This window comes from Bos grunniens, chromosome 21, assembly GCF_055505025.1.
Source record: "Bos grunniens cultivar Pamir isolate PY7600 chromosome 21, Bosgru_T2T1.0, whole genome shotgun sequence".
NCBI lineage: Eukaryota > Metazoa > Chordata > Mammalia > Artiodactyla > Bovidae > Bos > Bos grunniens.
In genome coordinates, this window is record NC_141185.1 from 32,176,547 (window position 1) to 32,187,457 (window position 10,911).

Sequence of the window (10,911 nt, forward strand, 5' to 3'; positions counted from 1 at the left end):
GAGGGTATACGAGAACTCTGCTTTCCACTCAATTATTCTATAAACCTAACAACTCAATGAATTAGTTGTATTCAGTGTATTAGTTAAAAAGAGACACATGAACTATATTCTGGGTGGTAAAATGCTAACATATATAGGACATTATGAGAGCAGACGAGAAAGCAAACCAGATAAATGATAAGACAAAGAGATATTAGCAAATGTCTCCAGAGGAAATGGTACCCCAGTTTATTCCTAACAACAAAAGGACTTTACCCGTGGGGAGGAAATTCCTGGAGGAGGGAACAGGGTGAATAATGGCAGAAACATGAGATCAATCGTCTCAATGGTTGATCATCCTGTGGTGGGAAACTGCAGTTGGAGTTGTTGGCAGAGACCTCTTTGCAGGAGACTCAGATGCAGAGAACAAATGTATGGACACTAAGGGGAGAAGAGGGAGTGGGATGAATTGGGAGGTAGGAATTGATATATATTAATATACATAAAATAGATAACTAATGAGAACCTGCTGTACAGCACAGGGAACTCCTAACATGAAATGCTCTGTGGTGACCTAAATGGGGTGGAAATCCAAGAAAGGGGATATATGAATACATATAGCTGATTCACTTTGCCGTACCACAGAAACTAACACAACGTTGTATAGAAACTATGTTCCAATTAAAAAATAAGTAATCCATATGCCAAAAAAAATGCACAAAAAAGGAGAGCTTTATTCATTTTATTTTATTTTATTTTTTTAACTTATTTCATACTTGTTTTTTTTTAAATTTTATTTTATTTTTAAACTTTACAATATTGTATTAGTTTTGCCAAATATCGAAATGAATCCGCCACAGGTATACCCGCGTTCCCCATCCTGAACCCTCCTCCCTCCTCCGCCCCCTACCCTCCCTCTGGGTCGTCCCAGTGCATTTATAAAGACTGGATCTCCTATGAATAACAGAGGAAACGTCTGAGTTTATTAAGGGAAATGTCATGGTATATTGAAAGCATTCAAGTTATATGGGCTCTCTATCAGGATTCCAGTTTCTTGGATTATGTTTTTAGAAGTAAGCATAGTAAGAATAAGGAACAGACTGATGAGGTAAGACGTTTCTATGTCTTAAAAGACATCATATTTTGTTTAATGCATTTGCTGTACTACTTTTGCTTTTTAGCATTTTAAAGTAGCGTTGTAAATGACAGTCTGAAATGGACTGAGTTTTCATAAATACAAGTTTCTAGTAAAAGTAACAGATGTAGAAAGACACTGTCCAAGACTATACTGAATAGTGAGTATGAATATCTATATATGGTGACAAACAAATGGCTATATTATATATATACATTTATATATAAAAGTTATATCAACATACAACTATTAAGAGTTTACCCCCTCCTGGATTTTGTTACTCTAAGCTAGTTGTATATTATATAATGCACATTTCATTTCGCAGCTTGCAGAACATCAGAACAAATATTAATTAGCATTTTATTCTTTATTCTAACTGGAAAAATTATATAGATTATTTAAAATTTCCTCCTGGGTTTGTCTGTGTGCATTCTAATGAATTGGCACAAAAATTTGAACTATTATTAAAAAAATACACACTATATACATAAACTATTTCCCTTGGGGGGTGAAAAAGATTTTTTTAGCTGATTAAAAAGTACTAAAGAAATATGTCAAATACAAGGCCTATACCATTTCTAATTTTAAGTTAAGTTTGTTATTTTAATGCAAATTTAAAACTTGATTTATATTTTAAGGTTGGTATATCTGAATGGAAAAGGCTTCATTAAGGAAAATATAGCTTTATCTGCTTTTTAAGTTATGCAACTTTAACAAAATATTATTAAATGATCATTTACATAATAGTTGATGAATAACATATTCTAGTGACCTGAAACTGGTTTTAATTCAGAGGACACTGAGAAAATAATATATACCTATTTATAATAAACAAATTTATTGTTGATTTGCATATTTGTTTGGGGGTGAATATTTATCATTTACATAAAACCTGCTTTTCTTGCCCTTGGAAAGAATTTAAATACATTCAAAAATGTTTTCCAATAGTTCTATGTACTAATTTAAAATTATCCTTTCAACTTATTAAACACCTTTGGGGGTAGAATATTTAGCAAAATTTTATTATTATTTTGAATAATTACATGCCGACTAAATTAATATGACTTCACTTTTAAAAGTATTCTTTTTGGAGGCTTCTCTAAGGCAGATCAGTCATCTCTCAGTTAAGTCACCTTAGCGTTAATTTATCATACTATTAAAATTTTAGTAATATATATAGCCACATTGCAAAAGTATATACTATGCTTTCTAGTTACAATTTTAGCCTTTTAGAAAAAAATCTCTTAAAGCTCACTGAAGTGTTGCTTTGTCAATTATTGATATATATTGTATTAATTGCCTTCAGAAATCATCTGTACAAATCCCCAAGTTAATATCCAAGAGCAAATCTCAGCTGTTAATTCCAAGTCTTTCACAGACTTGTTCAAAGTATGTGATTTCTTTTCACTGACATACAGGGAAAGACTAAATTTATCATTTGGTTCAGAAACTAAATCTATTTTATGCTTGATGAGGTATATCTCCTTATTTATCCTCTCTTAAGATTAAGGAAACAGACAGTTAACTCAAGGGGAATGACTTTCTAAAGGTTAAATTTGCCGAATGACTGTAGATAAATCATTAATCCTCTGAGTATTCGATAGGGAAGAAATTATTGGTAAGTTTCCTGGAACTTCTTATTAAGATGTTCCTCTAAGAGCTACTCTTTCTACAGTATTCCCACTTTTATCCACTATCTTGATTCAGGTCAATATTCCCAAATGCTTTTGCTGTAAAAATCTTACGTTTTTCTGAATCTACTCCCTTCTTTCAGTATCTTATAAACACCTGTAGTAACATTGTCCTCTGTGCTTGTGTGTGCTTACTTTAAAATATCTTAAATGATCCAGAATTCTTCAAAAATACTCATATTACTTCTTTTTAGTATATGTTAACATTCAACAGTCACCCAGTTGCTAAACTGAAAAACTTGTAAATTATTCCTGATAATTTCTTCTTCAGTTTCCATCGAAATCACTGAGTTCTACTGATTTACCTAAGGCATCTATCACAAATCTATCCACTACTTTCATCACATGTTGCTAGAGCTCTTGACCAGCTGATTAGCGCCTTTTTCCAGGACTGTAGAACCAGGTTTTAAGTTGACCCCATTTCACTCTTTCACAGGTAGATCAATTCATTGTTCAGTATATACAGTAAGCTCTTTAGAATGTTAATAAGATCATGTTACTGCCTTGCTCAATACGCCCTAAGGCTTACTTCAGTCATTACAGTTGCTCAGTCGTGTCCGACTCTTTGCCACCCCATGAATGGCAGCACACCAGGCCTCCCTGTCCATCACCAACTCCCGGAGTTCACTCAAACTCACGTGCATCAAGTCGGTGATGCCATCCAGCCATCTCATCCTCCGTTGTCCCTGTCTCCTCCTGCTCCCAATCCCTCCCAGCATCAGGGTCTTTTCCAATGAGTCAACTCTTCACATGAGGTGCCCAAAATACTGGAGTTTCAGCTTTAGCATCAGTCTTTCCAATGAACACCCAGGGCTGGTCTCCTTTAGGATAGGCGGTTGGATCTTCTTGCAATCCAAGGGACTCTCAAGAGTCTTCTCCAACACCACAGTTCAAAATCAATTCTTCAGTGCTCAGCCTTCTTCACAGTCCAATTCTCACATCCATACATGACCACTGGAAAAACCATAGCCTTGACTAGATGGATCTTTGTTGGCAATGTAATGTTTCTGCTTTTCAATATGCTATCTAGGTTGGTCATAACTTTCCTTCCAAGGAGTAAGTGTCTTTTAATTTCATGGCTGCAATCACCATCTGCAGTGATTCTGGAGCCCCAAAAATAAAGTCAGCCACTGTTTCCACTGTTTCCCCATCTATTTCCCATGAAGTGATGGGACCAGATGCTATGATCCTAGTTTTCTGAATGTTGAGCTTTAAGCCAACTTTTTCACTCTCCACTTTCACTTTCATCAAGAGGCTTTTTAGTTCCTCTTCACTTTCTGGCATAAGGGTGGTGTCATCTGCATATCTGACGTTACTGATATTTCTCCTGGCAATCTTGATTCCAGCTTGTGCTTCTTCCAGCCCGGTGTTTCTCATGATGTACTCTGCATATAAGTTAAATAAGCAGGGTGACAATATACGGCCTTGACATACTCCTTTTCCTATTTGGAACCAGTCTGTTGTTCCATGTCCAGTTCTAACTGTTGACAGAATGTCGTCTACTGGAGAAGGGAATGGCAAACCACTTCAGTATTTTTGCCTGGGAACCCCATGAACAGTATGAAAAGACTTACTTACTGCACTTAAAATAGGACCTCAAGTTTTATCATGGCTATTGTCTTGCCTCGGAGAAGGCAATGGCACCCCACTCCAGTACTCTTGCCTGGAAAATCCCGTGGATGGAGGATCCTGGTAGGCTGTAGTCCATGGGGTCGCTAGGAATCGGACACGACTGAGCGACTTCCATTTCACTTTTCACTGTCATGCATTGGAGAAGGAAATGGCAACCCACTCCAGTGTTCTTGCCTGGAGAACCCCAGGGACGGGGGAGCCTGGTGAGCTCCCATCTATGGGGTCGCACAGAGTCGGACATGGCTGAAGTGACTTAGCAGCAACAGCATAGTCTTGCCTGATTTCATCCTTAGTAGTCTTGCCTAGAAAACTCCAGGGACAGAGGAGCCCCTTGGGTTACAGTCCAGGGGATCGCAAAGAGACATGACTGAGCGACTAACACTTTTATCTTTTCTCTCCAAACCTTCCTTATACCTCTGACTCCTTCCTTCTCACTTTTCTCTGGTTGTGATATGACTAGATACTTCTAAGCTCTTCTCTTTGGCAGGATATTTGTGGACCAGCTTCCTTTTTTCTTCAAGGCAATTCAATCAGGACTCCTATGTAACATTTAAGAAAGTGATATCTTGGATACCATTAGTTTAATCAAATTCTCAAAGTGAGTAAGTGAACTCAGATATTTTATTCCAAGTAAAAAAAATAGTGTATTTTGTTTGTGCCCTGGTGACATACATTAGATCACACGGCAGCAAACCCAGTGAGACCTGACTTGTTACTCTCTTCTCTATATGCCGAACTCAGATGCCATCCTCTTCCTTCAGCTGTTATATTCAGTCACCCATGCATCTCTCTTTGGCTTATCGAAATCTTTCTTGTAAACCTGATTGTCTCCTATATTTTTCTCTTTAGACTCTTCCACATACTCTTAATCTCCACTTCTATAAAGTCTACTTCCTCATCTAGTCAATTCTATGCAATGTAACATTTAAATATTTTAAGTGGATTCATGTACATTAATTTCTTTTTTCCTAATAAGTTCTTTGATAGCACTGATTTATTTATATCTCTACACAAGTCAAGAAACCTAGTCATTTCCATTCTTTGTCAAATCTATATATTTATCAACTCTTTAACACACACACATTTTCAAGATGCTTTTCAACTATTTCCTCATTTCCTCTAATTAATAACATCACAGACTGTTACATTTTCTCCTATTATTTTTACATTCATCCTCTCATCTTTCCTTAATATTTAATATCATTCTAAAATGAAGATTTTCTAAATCTTTGTGAAATGAAAAAACTATTAACATTTAAACTTCTAATAGCAAATTTTCTTATTAAGTAAATAAAAGATGTTAGGAAAACTGGACCACTACATGTAAAAGAATGAAATTGGAACACTCTGTAACATCAGACAGAAAGATAAACTCAGAATGGGTTACAGACCTAAATGTAAGACCAGATACATTTCCTCTTAGAGAAAAACATAAGTAGAACACTCTCTAACATAAATCACAGCAATATCTTTTTTGATCCACCTCCCAGAGTAATGAAAATAAACACAAAAATAAGCAAATGGGACCTAATTAAACTTAAAAGCTTTTGTACAGTAAAGGAAATCATTCACAAAAAGAAAAGATAACACACAGAATGGGAGAAAATATTGCCAAACAAAGCCACTGACAAGGGATTAATCTGCAAAATATACAAAAAGTTCATGCAGCTGAACATCAAAAAAAAAAAAAAAAAAACTAAAAAGTGAATTGAAGATCTAAACAGACATTTCTCCAAAGACGACATACAGATGGTGAAAAACTACATGAAAAGATGCTCAATATCACTATTAGAAAAATTCAAATTAAAACTATAATCAGGTATCACCTTACACCAGTCAGAATAGCCATCATCAAAAAAATCTATGAACAATAAATGCTGGAAAGATTATGGAGAAAAGAGAACCTTCCTACACTGTTGGTGGGAATGCAAACTGGTACAGCTATTATGGAGATTAGTATGGAGGTTCCTTAAATATAGAACTACCGTATGATTCAGCAATCCCACCCAGCATATATTCAGAGAAAATTATAATTCAAAAAGATACATACACCCACCCCTATGTTCATTGCAGTAGTATTTACAATAGCAAAAACATGGAAGCAACCTAAATGTCCGTCAACAAAGGAATGGATAAGGAAAATGTGGTACATAAATGCAATGGAATATTGTGCTTAGTTGCTCAGTCATGTTTGACTCTTTGCGACCCCATGGACGGTAGCCTGTTGGGCTCCTCCGTCCATGGGATTTTCCAGGCAACAGTACTGGAGTGGAGTGCCATTTCCTTCTCCAGGGGATCTTCCAGGGATCGAACCCAGGTCTCCTGCATTGTAGGCAGATGCTTTTACCGTCTGAGGCACCAAAGATGTCTAACTGTATAATGCTCGTCAGAACAATCATCCTTAGGTACAAATATAAAAGTGTCATAGCCAACCCTGAACTCTTAATGATCTTATTTATTTCTACAAAGGAATAAAATATAAAGTATTTGGCTTAAAGACAAGACTCTGAATTAGTTGGCTGTAAACTATTCACCTAGTTCTGATGCACAGTCAATTTTTCATGCAACCCTCACACCAGTCAAATGTTTCCTAAAATATACCCCTTGAGACAGTCCATGAAATAAAAGTGCTGTGGCCAAATTAGATCTTCAATGTTCAAAAGGTCTTAACCATTTTTAGAGGTAATAAAGGCTATTTTATAAAGCAGAACATAGCGTTTCTCAAGCTTATGTGTTCATTTGAGCCTCTTTTCATATTACATCCAAGGAATAAATTTTGAAAAACCACATGCATTGCTCCTACTTTCCCATATCTATGTTGAAAAAATGCAAAAGAAATGTCTTGGTAAGATTATGTTCAGATAACTCAGGCATGCCTATTTTTCTGAATTAAGTTTGGTAGAACCATATCCAAACAGGAACCACAGTCAGAATGGGAGGTAGGAAGGTAGTAAATCTATAGGGTCGGCTCTTAAAATATTTTTTAGAAACTTATTGTTAATAGATCAATAGGAGGTATCTCTTAATGGTATATAAGAACACATCTTGCTCATAGGAGTAATAAAAACAGAATTCTAACTTATTAATTGAAATGAATTTATTCACTTTCTATGATAGTTCTACTGTGTACCAGAGTATGTATGTATGTGATATTATAGCCAGCGTATCTCCTGCCTTGGATACACCCACTCAGAAAGTCAATATAAAAGCAGAATGCAATTTAATCATTTACAAAGATAATGCAACATGGAAAACATTTGTCAAAAATATAAATGATCAATCCTAACACATATCTATTATAAGGAAATCCAAACCATAACAGGAAGACACATTGGATCATTACCAAAAAAGATGAATTAAATTGAATATCTAATATCATGTTGGTGAATTCATTCTAAAGAGAAATGATATATTTTTCAAAAGTCTTCTCCTTACAAATTAAAAGGCTTAATCTAGTTTGTGTATATTGGCTCTTGTAAATTCAAAATCCAAAGGAAAGAACTAGCTTCAAGAATAGCTGGATCCAGAAACTCAAACAATTTTATCAAGCTGAGAGAGATCACAAAACTCAATCAATTTAACATGAGTAGTCAGCAGGAAAGATGAGAGGCATCTCCACGTCACCAGATTTCTTACCTTGTCCTTTCTTTTGAATATTTCGATTTTTGAGGGACTTTATTTATATACGCCATTTTATTAGGACAACATAAAATGCAGACTACACAATGCTAATTGCAATGTTGTACAGTATCTGACATGTATAGCAAACCACACACCAGTGTCCTATTTATCCATTTTCTGTGTGACAGAAAAGCCACTAAATTTGCAGATGTTATTTTAAGAGGGGGAAGTTGATATTTCTGGCACCACAAAATTCTAAGCTTTTTCTATCTATGAACTGTCTAAAACAAAAAGTTGTCTCTAGCCTATTTCAGGAGTCATGAATTATTGAACAAAGAGCACAATGTGAATTGCCAAAAGGAAGGTGTAGGGATGTCAAGAAAATTCAAAGCCAATTATTTAACATGAAAAAAATTTATTTGTAATACCCACAGTAAGACACACACTGTTTGTACACAAAGCCTTTCCTAAGCACCATTTATTCTTTCAAGGGATAAATTCATAATAATTTGGAGTAGGGGGGAAGAGGAACAGTTAATATTCCTAAAACTCAGTTTAAGCAGTCAAATCCACTTCAATCTGTGTTTGGTGGGGCCAAACAAAATGTAGCAAGGTAAGTATACATTACGAGAATTTTGACCTCCATAATCATAACCCTTTTCGGAAAAAGCAATTGTCTTTTATTCTTTTTTTTTTTTTTTTGAGTAAATAATACATAAATTACAATCCAGCTACAAAGAGAACAATCTTTTTTTTTTTTTGCTGATTTGAAATTCAGCAAACACACCAGACTATGCTTTCAGGTGGCAAAAGCTCCAGGGTTCCCCTGCTTCTTTTGTGTTCCTAGGCTTGTAGAGGGCTAGGAGCTGACAGATGCTTATCAAACATTCATGTAAACACCGCTATCAAAGCTGTGCTCTCCAGCTCTCCTTTCACACAAGAGGGTCAGCATGGAACATCATTAACACTGGGCCAAAGATAGAAATGTCATGCCACGAGGTTTGTAATGCAAGAGAATGCCTACACTGCTGTTCAAAGATGCAGCACTCAAATTGTTAACTTTGCTGACATGAAAGACCAGTACAGAGGCGATGTTTAAAACACTGCTGACTGTTTATATAAGCATGAATTCTGTTAAGCATTTTTCATCTTTGTTTTCTCAAGTTAAAATAGCATTTGGGCCTTTTGTTTTTATCTGAGAGGATATGGAAACATGGCTCAAATCTGAGAATTGCACAACAATGGCTTCATAAATGATTGCAATGACAACTCTTCAATATTTTGTTGTGATAATACAAAAGGCAGAAAGTTGAAGGTCTGAGGTTACTTACTGCATCTTGAAGGACCCCTTTCCATCTTCAGTTATCTCAGATCTATGATTCTGTTGCCTTCCTCACATGCCCAGGTCACACACACTGCTTTGGGGATGACTCCTTGCCAAGTGAAAGGGCATAAAGTCATAATCTGGAGAGAGACCACTCCTCATCACCAAGACTTAGGTGATGGACGTCCCCCACTTTGAATTCAGAGCCTTTTACAATTACTTACCAGCTTCATATACTTTATGGTGGCTCTTTGGGTTACCAATGTGAATTCAATATTCTCCTGATTGCCCATAATTGCATTCGGGTGGCAGTGTGTGAAGAATGGTCCCTAAAGCAGCAACAGGAGCATCACTTGGGTAGTTGTTAGAAATGTAAAATTTGGGGCCTATCAAAGAAAAAAGGAAAAGTGAGGAGACTGATTTTATTCAGACCACTGCAGTAGGGCAACACTGAAAACTGATTTGACTAAGGTCTCAGCAGGTTGGTTTGACCTTAGACTTCTGTAGTGAGAACAAAACAAGTTGCAGGAGAAATGATTTATGTTGTGATTGTTTTGCAATCAAGGGATGTCTCAGTCAGCTGAAAGGGAGTTTATGTCTGCAAATAGCTGGTTTCAGCAGAACAAACACTTCTACTCTTAGCTAATTCTTCCAGAGACTAAGAATAAAACCTTGGAGGATCTGCGTTTGGCCTCGTCACAAGTAAACAGGAGTCATCTGCAAATCTATGTGAGTTCAAAGAAAGTGTGGACAATGAGTCTAAGTCACATGGAAAAGAGTCATTCTTGGAGAGAAGGCACTTCTCAAAACACACAATGGTAGGAGAAGTTTGGGAAACAAACAAGTTTGGGGGTACTTCTTAACCATCACTGTTTTTTGGGAGCACAGGCTCACCTGGTATTTGATATTTTCAGACTCCACCCTGGACGCCCCCTTATCTGAAAGTCCGACATTGTGATGCACACACTGCGGGTTAGCAGGCCATCCAGGTGTTTCTCCTGCACAATCAAGCTTGAGAACCAAGATGTTAGGCTTTATCTCCAAAACCTGCTTTTCTGTCTATCTGGCTTGTTTCAACATTCTGCAGATGATTTTTTTTTTTAACCTGTTCCTTTACCTTTTGAACAAAGAATGTGTCCCATATCAGTCAATAAAGGATGACTGATTTAGTCACATATCAGTCATATCATATCAGTCAATGAAGGATATTGCATAAGTATGTGAAGCTGGTAAGTAATTGTGAAAATTAGGACCTGAATTCAAAATGGAGGAAGTACACCTCGTAGGTCTTGGTCATTAGCCAAAAATAAAATGAATAATACATTAAGAATAATTATAGTCCATGTTTTAAGCCTCTTTTTTCCTCTCCTCTCATTTTATCTATGTTTTGTTTTGTTTAAGTTTTTTTCCTGCAAAGGGCAATGTGCTATTTCAAATTAAGATATAACATACTTCTATTTATTTCAGTTGATTTTCATAAAATGTACTCACTGCCTCTGGGCCTCTGAATCCATGGACAAATGCAAATT

The 10,911-nt window shown here is 36.1% G+C and overlaps 1 long non-coding RNA gene across 2 annotated transcripts; it reads right to left on the minus strand.

The window, feature by feature from the left end:
- Positions 1-205: 205 nt before the first annotated feature.
- LOC147349337 (uncharacterized) lies at positions 206-10,587 on the minus strand. 2 transcript variants are annotated; one of them, XR_015150365.1, is made up of 3 exons: positions 9,607-10,587; positions 9,390-9,491; positions 8,486-9,025 (listed from the first exon to the last, which is right to left on the minus strand). It is a non-coding gene; the product is annotated as an uncharacterized LOC147349337 (long non-coding RNA). The 2 variants fall into 2 exon arrangements; XR_015150366.1 differs by lacking the exons at positions 8,486-9,025; positions 9,607-10,587 and adding an exon at positions 206-420 and having other exon boundaries at positions 9,390-9,584.
- Positions 10,588-10,911: the final 324 nt, after the last annotated feature.